This window comes from Drosophila obscura, unplaced genomic scaffold, assembly GCF_018151105.1.
Source record: "Drosophila obscura isolate BZ-5 IFL unplaced genomic scaffold, ASM1815110v1 contig_31, whole genome shotgun sequence".
NCBI classification, from domain to species: Eukaryota; Metazoa; Arthropoda; class Insecta; order Diptera; family Drosophilidae; genus Drosophila; species Drosophila obscura.
In genome coordinates this window covers 1,666,328-1,678,561 of record NW_024542819.1, presented here as the reverse complement: position 1 = coordinate 1,678,561, position 12,234 = coordinate 1,666,328, and positions in this window count along the sequence as shown.

Here is a 12,234-nt window from a genome sequence, read left to right as displayed (position 1 = left end):
CATTAATTCGGGAAAATGCACTTTCTTTCAAAGCCGGATCAAATATCTGGGTCACATGATCAGCGACGACGACATCCATCACGATCCCGACAAAATTGCCGCCGCCAAAGAACTCAGGCCTCCTACAAATCTGAAAGAACTTCGTCAGTGCATTGGGATGGCGTCCTGGTATCGGAGATTTGTACCAAACTTCGCGACAGTCGTCCAACCGATGTCCTGCCCACTCAAGAAGGGAAAACCATGGATATGGACCGAAGCATAACAAGCTAATCAACGACCATCTCGCCCTAAAATGGCTAAATACGCTAAATACGCCCGTACGGTAGAGTGGCGAGATGGGCCCTCGAGCTTCAGCAATACCAATATGACGTGCATTATCGAGCGGGCAAACAGAACGTAGTTGCAAATGCACTATCCAGGCAACCAGTGGGAACACTCGCACGGGTCGAAAAGGAGAAGACAGCCTGCCCCTGGCTCCAGCGCAGGATACAACAAGTCCAGGAAGAGCCTCAGAAATACCCCGACTACACTTACGCCAACGGGGAATTATATCGACATCTGGGCCATGGCGCCGACGACGACTACGTATCATGGAAACTCTTTTTATACCCGTACTCAAAAAAGAGTTAAGGGGTATATTAGATTTGTGGTACAAGTGGATGTGTGCAACGCAGAGAAGGAAACGTTTCCGACCCCATAAAGTATATATATTTTTGATCAGCATCAATAGCCGAGTCGATATAGCCATGTCTGTCTGCCTGTCCGTCCGTCCGTCCGTCTTGTTGAGCGCCTGGATCTCAGAGACTATAAGAGTTAGGGTAACCAAATTTGGTTTCCAAACTCATGTGACATCACACTGCTACTCTCGATTACCGAGCAAAACCCCCCACATGCGCAAGCCAGTCAGCATCCTCCGACTTTCCTTACCGGGAATATTGGACACTGACTGCAGGGCAAATGATTAGGTAACCTTCTGTTACCGATCAGCCCGTCTGCACGCGCAGACTATACCTCGACTATAGATATTTATGTAAGAACCCTTCCCACGGTCTGGAGTAGAAATAAGATATCTATAAGACATTCATGGAAGGCCGGCCGATCTATAAAAAGGCAGTCCACCAACCATCGGGGGCGGCAGTCGAATCAAACTACCATACGCGTCGTAGCACAATTAAAACATAACATAACCGGGTAGAATAATCATACGGAAGAATACGGAAGAATAAAAAAAACCATTAAAATTAAAAGAACCAAAAAGTGTTGTGATTTCTATTTCAGTTTCTGGCAAAGTTCCTGGTTTTCCCGATAAAGTCCTCGTGAATTAGAAATATCTTGTAATTCAGGACCCTGGACAGGCTGATGCATACCTCAGCCTGAAATAGGACATTACAAGTGTCGCCCGAGCAGGGACTTTAAAGGATTTTTCGTGGAAACTTCAAGAAAACCGAAATCAGGGACCTCGTGGATTAAAGACCCACTGCCATCAAAAAGAAAATTTAATCAATAACAAGTCCGCGCACTTACATAATCCGGGCGCGAAAACAAACGCGAAAGTATACGCAGTGCCGACCCTAAAAGTGCCGTTTAACAGTGACTCATTGCCAAAAATCAACAGAAATCAACATGGAACATCACGACGATGAACAACCAGAGGAGGCATACCTGCGGGACACTTTTCCAATCCAGGGGTCAGCACCGGCTGGATTCACAAACTCCGTCGGGACGAACTAGAAGTCCTCGCCGAAGAATTCGGATTCGGCGGCGAAGGAACGGTCGATGAACGCCGAAGGAAATTTGCCGCTTTAGTCGCCGGGCCACTCGCGCAAGAAGCCTGGGTCCGCCTAGGAGAGTTCGAGAGGCACTATGCCAAACCAGCCTCACGCTCTCGCTCCAAGTCACCACTGCCCACTACTCCTGGACCATCCGACACTCGCCAAATGGATTCTAAGACCGGATTACGAGTCCCCGCAGCCACCGAATACCGCACTCCTGCAGCCCCGTTTCCAAGGCCCCTAGCTACAGAGACCCACCCAGCACCCGTACCGAGGGTCTTGCCAGCGATCGACCGACCCATGGAAGGGCACCACTACAACCACGCTGCACCAATGGCGGAACGCATCCGGAAGTGGGGAATCCAGTTTGACGGCCAAGATGACCCTCTATCATTCATCGAACTGCTCGAAGAACGCGCGCTCTCGTATGGGGTGGACACAAACCATCTGCCGCGGGCCATGGCCGAACTTCTCACAGACCGTGCCAGTCGTTGGTTCCGCACCAGCCGCCTACAAAGTTCCTCATGGGAAAATTTCCGCCAGGAATTCTTAACGTTCTTCTTGCCACCACGGTATTTTGAACAATTGGAAGACCGGATCCGAGCCCGCAAGCAAGTGGCGGGGGAACTGTTCAAAGATTTCCTCATCGAGATACGTCTACTTATGCACCACGCTGGGTACGACGCAACCAAGGAGCTAACCAGGATCTACGACAACGCCCTCCCAGCCTACCAGATGTACGTGCGCCGCCACGAACTGCAGGACTTGTCACAGCTTACACTACTGGCCACGGAGTTTGAGAGTATTCAAGAGCGGACCATCCCGAGCACTCTCGCACCGCCACGACACACGCCCAGATACGCACGGCCGGCTACAGATCAGAGGAGCGGCGACTCCAATCGGACACCATTCCGGAAGCCTCATTGGGACTCGGCAGACTCACCAAGAAGACAGCCATCCAACCCAGTGAGTACGGCAAAGCCCGAGGTAGCACATCGCATGATTACGACCCCCATCGCCAACCCACGCGCAGCCTGTCTCCGGTGTGGTGAAGTAGGGCATGCGGCATATGAATGCCAAATCCCTCGATCCTTTTCTGCTGGGAATGTGGCAAGCGCGGCACCCGGACCATCGATTGCTGTCGCCAGAACACGTCGGGAAACGACTCGCGTCCTCGACTGACACGGGATCAGCCGGGAACGACGTCTGCCCCGACCCACGAATAAAAACCCCGCTACACATGAACGAGAACCGGATAGTGGCAATGGTAACCATAGGAGGACAGGCAACGGAAGCCACCGTCGACACAGGGGCATCCCGAAGCTTTATCAGTGCAAACCTCGCCCGACAACTAGACAACAACACCAACCTACAAGATGCATGCGTCCGCATACGCCTGGCCGACGGCTCGGTCAGAGAGATCACCCAGATTCTACTGGCGCACATCAGACTGGATCAAAGAGAAGTTCAAATACCCCTCCTTGTCCTACCAAACATGTTGGATCAAGTTATCGTCGGCATGGACTTCCTATGCGCCATTGAAACAACGATCCAGTGCGGTACCACACTTCTACAATTACGAGATCAGTGCCACACACCACATATCCACACCGTTCCAACCAACAACGTACAAGGCAACGAACCCCGACACCAGAAACTGAAGCCAACGGCGGCCGTCATACGTCCGCAACCTATCCCAACAATTTCGGCACCCAGCCACGCCAACATGACACCCATACAAACCTCAGCGAACACACGACCACGACCTACCCCAACGAACAAAACGACCCAGATCGCCACGAAGAACACGACACCCAGCCCAGCCCCAGCAAAGTCAAAGCGCTGGCCCACAACGGAGAACACGAATCCGAAGCCAACTCCAAGAAACAACAAAAAATCAACCGGGAAAACGAGTCTTACGGTCACTATGGAGCAAACGCGTCCTAGGCCAACCAAAGGGGACACATACCCCAAGGAAACTACGAAAATCTCACACACGAGACAAGCACTAACGCACTGAAACCCGGCGCTCGACACAGGAAGCCCAGGTCCTCAAAGGAGAAAGTGAACACAGAGACACTCTCAGAGGCGATAATCAGCCCTGAACCAAGACAACAACATCGACACTGACAACGGCAGCAACAGATCGATAGCCCAGCAACAAGGGAAACAGTCTGGCTGTAGTATAACACGAGTATTACACCCGGCATACCAAAATATCGTATCCATGGTCGATACCACACTCATTGTCGCCCACATCAGCGAATTCCCACGAAGAATCGAACCACCCAGCGCGTTCGACACAACCATCCTACCAGAAGACCCGAACCAACACTTTGACCCCGAGATCGAAGACGAGTCAGAACCAGCCCCGGATTCTTGGCCGACCGACATAGCGCCACAAATTCAAGCATTTTCTCCATGACACCTCAGACATCGCCGAGCATACCACGTATTCCCGAACATTGACGAAACAGTCAAATCGTTCTACGAAACTATTAACGACGCCCTTAATATATATGTTCCTGTCATCAAATCTTTGTCGTCAAAACCTCCTTGGTTCTCCAAGAATTTGTCTTATTTAAAGAATAGAAAAACTAGGCTCTATAAAAAGTATCAGAATACTGGATCTATGATTGTCTTCGCCCAATATTCCTCCGCTCGTTCTCAATTCCTCACTGTTAATAGTCTTTGTTATAATCAATACCTTTCCCGATGTAGTAAACATTTTCGTAGTGATCCAAAAAAATTATATTCGTTCGTTAATTCTAAACGTAAGTCCAATGCATTTCCTCCATCCCTCCATTATCAAAACAAATCTGTATCTTCTGCTGCTGGTATTGCAAATTTATTTGCCACCTTCTTCCAATCAACGTAATCGTCACATATCTACCTTATGCCAACAGCATTTTTCTGCCTTTCTTTTAGGAAAGTGATGTTCTAGAAGGTTTGTTAACGATTGACATATCATTCTCGGCGGGTCCAGACAAGGTACCAAGTTGTATTTTAAAACACTGTGCCCAGTCCTTATGCAAACCGTTGACATATCTTTTCAACCTATCATTAGAACGGTCCTGTCTTCCAGTGATTTGGAACGAATCCTATATCATTCCGCTTCTCAAAAAGGGTTCAAGATCTCAAATTGAGAACTACCGAGGTATTGCTAAGCTATCCGCCATTCCAAAGCTGCTTGAGTTCCTTATTACCAGGCAATTGCAACACCTATGCAGGAGTCTGATATCTCCATCGCAACAGGGTTTTTTTAAACATCGATCAACATTGACAAACCTTCTCGAGTTCTCTTCTGCAATTAACCGAGGATTTCAAAGCTCCCTGCAAACAGACGTAATTTTCACGGATTTTAGCATGGCTTTCGACTCCGTGAACCATTCTCTTCTCATTCACAAGCTTTCTTTAATTGGTTTCCCCACTAATCTTCTAAACTGGATTTCGTCATATCTTTCTAACCGCACACAACGTGTTTTGTTTACTAATGTGTTGTCGAATGTCGTTAATGTTACATCAGGAGTGCCACAAGGTAGTCATTTAGGTCCACTTCTGTTTATTTTATTTGTGAATGACCTTCCTCAAGTTATAACATACTCCTCTACACTAATGTACGCTGACGATGTTAAAATCTATCTCTCCCACTCTGATTGGTACCTACACAAACGCCTTCAACTCGACCTAAACGAGTTGCAAATTTGGTGTTCAACAAATCTCCTCTTTCTGAACCTTTCTAAATGCAAACTTATGACTTTTTACTGTCGCACTCCACACTTTGTCTCGTACGCTCTAGGAATTCGTGCCCTCGAACGAATTTCGAGTTCTAATGACCTTGGAGTTCTTTTCGATCATAGGCTGTGTTTTAATAGCCATATAGCTGCAACTGTAAATAAAGCTAAGGGTGTTCTAGCGTTTATAAAGCGTTGGTCCAAGGAGTTTGATGACCCGTATGTCACCAAAACACTGTACGTCTCCTTGGTTTGTCCGATTCTGGAATATTGTTCTTGTGTGTGGAGTCCACAGTACAAGGAGCAACAGTCCATTCTCGAGTCGGTCCAAAAACAATTTTTAATTTTTGCCTTACGTAATTTTAACTGGTATTGGATAGAATCTTGCCAATCTTATCAATCGAGGCTACATCTTTTAGACCTCCCTTCTTTGCGCCATCGCAGAATTTGTAACGGCGTTATGTTTGTACACAAGGTTCTAGTTGGGCTTGTTGACTCAGAAGCACTTCTTGGTCTGCTTGACTTTTCTGATCCCCTTAGAGCTACCCGTACCTTTCGTCCGTTCCGTTTACCCTTCTGTAGGTCTAATTGCGCTCAACACGACCCTTTTCGAATCTTATGCTCCAATTATAATAATCTTTATCTCACCCTATCCCCTGAATTATCCCTTAAAATTATAGCCAGTAAGATATACCTGTTCTTACAATCCACTAATTTTTAATTATTTCCTATATCCACTTTTTTTTCCTTTAATTTTAATCATAATTTATGTTAGCAGATAGTTGCTAGTCTTCAATAAATAAATAAATACCATCGTCATGAGGGATAATCGACTCATCAAGCAACGATACCATCCCAAAAACCCGGCCATGATGCGAATCATCGCCCAAAAAGTAGACCAATTGATAACGGATGGTCTCATCGAGCCCTCACAGCGCCCCAATCGTACTCGTTCGTAAAAAGAATGGGAAATGGCGCATGGTCGTGGATTTTCGACAGCTCAACGAACATTCCATCCCAGACGCGTACCCACTGCCCAGAATCCACTACATCTTGGAACGTCTACCACTACTCTCGATCTGAAGAATGGATATTGGCAGATACCAATGGCCAACGGAAGTCGAGAAGCAACAGCTTTCACAATACCAGGCCAAGGCCTCTATCAATGGAAAGTGATGCCTTTCGGACTACATTCAAAGCGGACAACGTTTCAGCGGGCAGTAATTGGTGACCATATGGAACCCTACGCATTCGCTTACCTAGATAATATTATCGTCATTGGGAGAGATTTTAATGAACACCTACACAATATAAAAGTGGTTTTTTCTCGACTACGAAGAGCAAATCTACGCATTAATTCGGGAAAATGCACTTTCTTTCAAAGCCGGATCAAATATCTGGGTCACATGATCAGCGACGACGACATCCATCACGATCCCGACAAAATTGCCGCCGCCAAAGAACTCAGGCCTCCTACAAATCTGAAAGAACTTCGTCAGTGCATTGGGATGGCGTCCTGGTATCGGAGATTTGTACCAAACTTCGCGACAGTCGTCCAACCGATGTCCTGCCCACTCAAGAAGGGAAAACCATGGATATGGACCGAAGCATAACAAGCTAATCAACGACCATCTCGCCCTAAAATGGCTAAATACGCTAAATACGCCCGTACGGTAGAGTGGCGAGATGGGCCCTCGAGCTTCAGCAATACCAATATGACGTGCATTATCGAGCGGGCAAACAGAACGTAGTTGCAAATGCACTATCCAGGCAACCAGTGGGAACACTCGCACGCCAACGGGGAATTATATCGACATCTGGGCCATGGCGCCGACGACGACTACGTATCATGGAAACTCTTTTTATACCCGTACTCAAAAAAGAGTTAAGGGGTATATTAGATTTGTGGTACAAGTGGATGTGTGCAACGCAGAGAAGGAAACGTTTCCGACCCCATAAAGTATATATATTTTTGATCAGCATCAATAGCCGAGTCGATATAGCCATGTCTGTCTGCCTGTCCGTCCGTCCGTCCGTCTTGTTGAGCGCCTGGATCTCAGAGACTATAAGAGTTAGGGTAACCAAATTTGGTTTCCAAACTCATGTGACATCACACTGCTACAAGTGTATTTCAAAATTTCGCCCCGCCTCCTTCCGCCCCCGCAATGGACTAAAATCTTTGGCAGGCACAATTTTAAAACTAAAAACTCAGTATCGTAGAGAATTCCCATATCTACCAGATTGCTAAATCTGAATCAGATCGGATCATAATTATAGCCAGAATGAAGAAATCAATTTTCAGTTGCTTCCCCTGCCCCCTCCTGACCACGACCAAGCAACTCATTCTCTTTCTCGCTCGCACACTCTGCCGCGTTCAGTGCGCGAACAACCCTAGCGGAGGAGATGTAGAATATGAATGATGTAAAATATACATTGTGGATGTACATGTAGATAACAGATGTAGAAAAAAAATGTAATATGTAAATTTTTTTTTTTAATTTTAAAATTCTAAAATATCATAAACTCAAAAATTTATATACTGACCGAGTACGGGTGTAAAAAGAGTCATGTCCCCAGAAGTGACTCACACGTTCCTTCTCGTTTATTCTTAAAAAACTCGCATTTATCGAGTTGGCATTTAATGTTGGCTTGTTCAAGGGTAATAAATATTTTTTTTTTATTATTACGGTATTTTATTTATCGAATCTTCCCTATTAGAGACTTACGACAAGTATACAAATTTTAGCCTAATATATTTATTTAATTAATTACACTTAATTCATAGAGTACGTCCCTAGCTAAGTATTATTGCTGGGTGAGGAGGTCTCTTCGCCGGAGTCGTGTATGGCTAGTGTGCCAAGTTAAAGACTGCGCAAGTCTGTTAGGATGGGCTTGAAGCTTGGCCTAGTACTTTGCTTTCACTTTGGCGATTTCATCTTTAACTAATCCTACATTTAAGTCTTTATGGATATTTTCATTCCGTATGTACCATGGTGCCCCTGTGATAGTTCTTAGTATCTTCGATTGAGCTCTCTGGATTATTTCTAAATTATTAACGCAAGCATTTCTCCATAGCTCGGAGCCGTATGTCCAGATGGGTTTGAGAACGGCATTGTACAAAAGTACTTTGTACTTTGTACTCCAGTTTTAGTGTTTTGGTGAACGGGTGTTTATTAGCCAATGTAGATTACTAGCTTTAAATTTAAGTAGATTTCTCTTTGCGTCGATGTGTTTACGCCAAGTAAGCCTTCTATCCAGATGAACACCAAGGTATGTTACTTCGGTGGTTTGTGGAATGTTGATATTGTTCAGACATAATGGAGGGCAAGTTTGTCTGTTTAACGTAAAGTTGACATACTTGCACTTTTGCTCATTTGCATGTATCCGCCAGTCTGCTAGCCATTTTTCTAAGGCCACGAGATGAGATGATAAGTGTTCCGTGGCCCATCTTGGGCACTTGGAGCGACTTAATATGGCAGTATCATCAGCAAATGTCGAAGTTGTTGTTAGGCTGTTTGTCGGTAGATCTGCTGTGAATATGATATACAGTGTCGGTCCAAGCACGCTGCCTTGCGGTACACCATCTTCAATTGGATGATATTCAGAGAGAAAATCTTTGCATCGTACTGCGAAACTTCTTTGCTGTAGGTATGACTCCAAACGCGGTCGAAAGCCTGGGCGACATCCAGAAAAACAGCGGAGCAATACTTTCAAATGCATTTCGTATCTCAGAGGTTATACGGCTTACTTGTTCAATGGTTCCGTGTTCTTGCGAAATCCAAATTGGTGAGTCGGGATGGCACCATTGATGTGTAGGTGTTGTTTGATACGATTCAGGAGCAGCTTCTCAAATATCTTTGATAGGCAAGGCAGTAGGCTGATAGGTCTATATGATGATGGCTTGGACTTGTCTATTCCGGCTTTATGGATCATTGTTATGACTGGTTTCCTCCATTCTTGAGAATAATAGCCCCATTTCATCATGCTGTTGAATATCACAGTAAGGAAATATACTGCACAGCTCGTCAATTCTATGATCATTCTAGGGGAGATGAAATCGTGGCCCGGAGCTTTCTTTTGCTTTGAGATTTGGTCTTTAATGACCCTTGTGACTTCTCCTGATTGGAATATAACAGGCGGATTAGCTTCGGGATTATTGGTTGGTGAGAGCACAAAGCTTTTTGTTGCTGGGTGTGGTTTGAAGACGTTTTCTAGATGGACGGCAAATGTATTTGCCTTCTCTTTGTTGCTGCGAGCCCACTCTCCTGTTTGTGTACGCAAAGGTGATTCACTCTCGATTGGTGGCCATTTGCCTGATTTGCCTTTCACAGTGGGACTCGTTTGCTAGTTGGGGAGAGTTGCTTCATATAGGATATTTGAGCTCGGTTTTTTCATCTTCTAGGGCTCTGCGTAGTAGGTGGTTGGCTATTTTTAGCCGCTCTTTCGAGGCAGGTGATCTGTGTGCTTGCCACTCTCGGCGAAGCCTTCTTTTATCGCGTAGCAGCACTTCAATGTGCCTAGAAATACGACTGCTGTTGGAAAGTTTATTAGATGCTAATATTGGTGTTGAGTGTTTTGCTGCCAGTGACATTGAGGATACCAATGCTTCGACTGACCTATCAATGTCATCTTTACAATTAATGTTTGGGCAGCTATCAATATGAGAGCTTATGTACTTCCTGTATTTGAGCCAATCTGTTTTGCTAGAAGTTAGAAAGTGTGGGCGTTCCGAAAGCTGTGGATGGTTGTAAAGGTGAAGTAGAATGGGCGAGTGATTCGATGATAGATCTGTTAAGTGATCTACATTAATCTCAGCTTGTAGCACCCTTCGTGTAACTGCAAAATCAATCAAGTCGGGTTGCTCGTTTGGATCTGTGGGCCAATATGTGGACTTGCCCGGAGAGATAAAGTCTAGCTTGTGTCGTGGGGTTATTATAGCGTTATATAGTTGTCTTCCTTTCGGGTTGGTAAGTCTAGATCCCCAATGGGTGTGCTTGGCATTGTAGTCATCAGCTGCTATAAATCGGTCACCTAGTAGGTCGAAGAATGTTAAAAATTCTGTTTCGGAAATGCAGAAGCAGTATACTGCGGCTAGGTTTAGGTAGCCGCACTGAATTTCAATATGAATTGCTGTTGCCTGTAGATAAGGTGTAGCAAATGAAGGCAATGGATAATGCCTAATGCGATTCTTGATCAGAACGCCAGTACCTCCATGTGCCTTACCATCGGGATGATTTGTCGCATAGAAGTTATAGCCATCGAGGTGAAAATAGTTTTTATTTGTTAGGTGAGTCTCTGATATGAGCATGGCGTCAATGTCGTGTTGAGCGAGGAACTGTAAGAGCTCGCATTTGTGCTGCGAAATGCTATTTGCATTCCAGAAACATATATTTAGACAGGACATTTAAACACATTTCTGTTTGATGAGGAGCTCCAGGAGGAGATTTTGGTTGCGCATAAGCTCCTGCATCGTTTGTTGTATTGCTACCATTGTGTTAGTTATAGTTACCAGCATTGACTCAATTCCACTAGGCAACTGGGATGGATTAGCAGGGGTATGTTGGGCAGAGATTTCTGCGATCTGATTTGATGCCTGATGCTGCATTGTTCCAGCTGTGGTTGGTTGAAGTGTCGGCTAGAGAATTTGTTGTGACTTAACGCCTGAGCAAAAGAAACTCCTGGAGTCGTAGTTGATGGTATATATGGTAAGTTTTGTCGAACGACCGGGTTTCGAGCTGCAGATATATGTTGGTTTAGGCGATTTTTCAATTCTTTATAGACAGGACAACCTCTCTAGTTGGCAGAATGGTTTCCCCCACAGTTGCTACATTTTTTGGCAGATCAGTCCTCCTTATTTACGGGGCAGGCCTCAGTGAGATGAAAATCACCACAGGCAACGCAGACTGCCCGTAGAGTGCAATAGGCTTTTGTGCTGTCCATTCTTCTGGCATTTTGTGCATTGGGACCGGTCCATTTCGTCTTGTGTGGTTCCTCAACTTGGTGGATCTCTACTGTGCTATGTACATTGCCATTTTGTTCGTCATTGACTTGTATTTTTGTTGTCATTCCTATGTCTACCCTCTACTTTTACGTTGGTACGTGTATCATAGAATGAGTTTTTGCCAATTGCTATCAGTTATTCTTTTTGACCAGTTAAGCACAATTTTTGCCTGTCGAACACAATAATAAGGGGGCGGTCTTAATTTGTTGATTCGCTACACTATGCGCTGACTTCGTTGGACCACTACCGCGATTGAAGAAGGGAAACACGATGATGCTAGTCTTCTTTGACACTTTCACGAAGTGGGTCGAATTGGTACCACTCAAAAAGGCCACCACCGCTACCCTGGAACTGGCTTTTCGAGAACGAATCCTGAGCCATTTCGGCATACCCAAACGTTTTGTGTGCGACAACGGCACGCAATTCACGAGCCGATCGTTTCGGTAATTTCTACAGACAGCAGGAGTACAACTGCAACATACCGCACCGTACTGCCCCCAGGAAAATCCAACGGAAAGGGCAAATCGGACGGTCAAGACCATGATTGCCCAATTCGTAGGGGATCATCAAAACACCTGGGACGAATTAATACCGAGAATATCACTCGCAGTAAAGTCCAGCGTCTCTGAGACAACGGCATTCAGCCCAGCTTTCCGACTGCATGGAAGGGAGCCCCGTTTGCCTGGAACGCTTTATGACGAAGTCACGACGCGCACAGGGAGCCCCC